Below are 2,921 nucleotides of genomic sequence, written 5' to 3'. Positions count from 1 at the left end.
TCCAACCCTGAGCTTGACCGTTATTCATTTCTTATTGTTAAACCTGTCAGTGTTGTAACAAAATATTTAAAACTTAAAACATTTAAAAAATATATATATATTTCACAAGTACTGAAGCCAAAATGTTGCTGCAAAAAAAGAATCACCCATTTATAAGACTGAGCTGAATACAGCACCTCAGACTGAGGAAGTCTTTCGGATGAGAGACAAAACATATCTACATTTGTTTTGCTTTGTTTTTTTTTTTTTTTGAATGTCCAGAGGACAAGATTGAACTTTTTTAGGTTTTTCTACTTGGATTATTGGATCATAGCATACACAACATTACTCTGTTTGTGCCGGGGGACTGGATCTTTGGGATGAACCAGTGTTTTCCGTAATGTATTTTGGGGTTTAAAAGCCACTGGGACGTTGTGTTTAGAAAATAAACGTCTCAGTTTCTCTGATACTCTCGCAACATACGAAATGTTCACTGGTCTGGGTGACGGTTATAAAAACGTTTGCCATAAAACCTCCGGTTGTCTGATTGAATTCGAGATCTTTTTCTCCATTGTGGCATTAGACGAGGTGGCCGAGTGGTTAAGGCGATGGACTGCTAATCCATTGTGCTCTGCACGCGTGGGTTCGAATCCCATCCTCGTCGGCAATTGATTTTTTTTTTTCGTTTTGTTTAATTTTTTTTTTTATCGTTCCTTTAACTTTCTGATGAGACACGTTCAGTAACACATTTAATGCGTTTGCGAACACGTATCACTTTTAATGCTCTCAGACTGTTAAATATAAGTCTGTTACACAAGCACAAAACATTAAAGAACATAAAAATATAAATGTTAAAAAAGGCATGTTACATTAAATGTTATAGTTTATCTTGGCCAATAGTTATAATCCGAATTTGTATACAGTATTGTGAAATATGTTGTGTTTACCACTGGAGGGAGCCCACGTACCACAGATAAGAACAGTTTTATTGAAACAGGAAATATGTTGTTTCTTTTGTCATACACATTATTATAACATGGTTTTTATGAACAAGTTTTGTCAAAGTACCACACATTATTTCACAGTTCACGCAGGATTTTCACATTCTTTCTTTTCTCTTTCTTTAGTTTGTTTTACAGCCATCCTCGTCCGTTTGATAGCCTCTGTTGTGGTGACCTTTTGGCTTTTCGTGTTTCTTCTGGATTTCAGAAATACTGTGAATGTCTTCAGGAGCTCCGTAGTAACCCCCATCCAGTCCAGGAGAGAGGTGGATGGTCTCTGCTAGTCCCTGCAGGTGGTCACCTGATGTCTGCGAGACCATCAGTAAGAAACACAAAGAAGATCAAACATGTACACTCGCAGGTTTACACGTTTGAAGGACATTTGATAGATGTGTGGTATGAAGGACTCTCAGGTTCTGTCAAACCAAATATTAACTCAATATCTGTCAGACTGACTGAGCTGTAGTTCTTTTTGTGTTTGAAAACACTGCTAAGCTACGGAGGACATGTTGAATTGGGTTAACTCCAAAAGGTAATCAGTTGTAGACGTCCATCCAATGATTCATTTTTGACAGTTGCATAAACAATGGTTCACCGATTCATGTAATATTTTGCTAACAGACTGAAACGGCGTCGTGCCGTGATCTTCAGCTCTCACTGGAGTGGTTCGCAGCTGAGTGTGAAGCAGCTGGAATGAGAATCAGCACCTCCAAATCTGAGGCCATGGTCCGCAGTCAGAAAATGGTGGATTGTTCTCTTCAGGTCGAGGGTGAGGTTTTGCCTCAAGCGGAGGAGTTCAAGTTCTGTGCCCTGAGATGACTTCTGTTGTGACTTAGAGCTATATAACTAAACTGAATTCAAGGATCTCGGGGTTTTGTTCATGAGTGAGGGAAGAATGGAGCTTGAGATTGACCAAAGGACTGGTGCAGAGTCTGCATTATTGAGTACTCTGTGCCGGTTCGTTGTGGTGAAGAGGGAGCTGAGCTGTAAGGCAAAGCTCTCTGTTTACTGGTCACTCTACATTCCTACCCTCACCTATGGTCATGAACTCTGGGTAGAGACTGAAAGAACGAGATTGTGGATACAGGAGGTTGAAATGAGTTTCCTCTGCAGGGTAGCTGGACTCTCCTTTAGAGAAAGTTCAGTAATCAGAAGAGACTCGGAGTAGAACCACTGCTCCTCCACATCCAGAGGAGACAGTTCAGGTGGTTCAGGCATCTAGTAAAGATGCTACCTGGGCGCCTCCCTAAGGAGTTGTTTCGGGCATGTCTGACTGGGAGGAGACCCCAAGGAAGACCCAGGACACACTGGAGAGACTATGTCTCTTGATGACCTGGGAACTCTTTAAAGTCCTCCCAGAAGAGAAGAGGTGGCTGTGGAGAGAGATGTCTGGACCTCCCTGCTCAAGATGCTGCCCCTCGAGACCCGACTGATGGATGGATGGATGGAAACAGCTGACTCCTATGGCAACATTTTAAAACTTATTTTGTGTGACTAGTGCTTAGACTCTGTGTTGGGAATGACTCTCAGCTACTACAACACCAAATTTTAGCTCAACGTCTGTCAGATGAACTTAATTATAGAAATTCTTTGTGTTGAACAAAAGTGTTTAGCTGAGGAGGCCTGACTTAAAGTTCATCAGCTGAAGGTGTGCATTGAATAACAGTTTTATTCCATCTGTTCAGTGGTGAGATGGTTTGCTGGAGGTAAAGACGTTGTCACCGTTTGCCATCAGTAACACATAATAACCACAAACTGTGATGTAAAGATTTATAGAAGTGTGTTTGCAGGAGCCAATAATTTAAAAAGCCAATAATAGGTAAACTGGACAGACCCACAGCCCAAACAAGTCCAGTGTTTAGTTTCATGTAAACACTTTTATAAATCTTTACAACTCGGTCCGTTTGATTAGAACTCAGCAGAAACTTTCAACATGTCAGC

The 2,921-nt window shown here is 41.0% G+C and overlaps 1 non-coding gene across 1 annotated transcript; it reads left to right on the top strand.

Annotated features, from left to right (window-relative positions):
* The first annotated feature begins 561 nt into the window (after nt 1-561).
* Nucleotides 562-643, top strand: trnas-gcu. Its single transcript has one exon. It is a non-coding gene; the product is annotated as a tRNA-Ser (tRNA).
* Nucleotides 644-2,921: the final 2,278 nt, after the last annotated feature.

Source organism: Nematolebias whitei, chromosome 12 (genome assembly GCF_014905685.2).
Source record: "Nematolebias whitei isolate Nwh7 chromosome 12, NemWhi1, whole genome shotgun sequence".
In the NCBI taxonomy this organism is placed as follows: Eukaryota; Metazoa; Chordata; class Actinopteri; order Cyprinodontiformes; family Rivulidae; genus Nematolebias; species Nematolebias whitei.
Note: the sequence above shows the minus strand (reverse complement) of the source record. Positions and strands in the feature narration are given on the sequence as shown.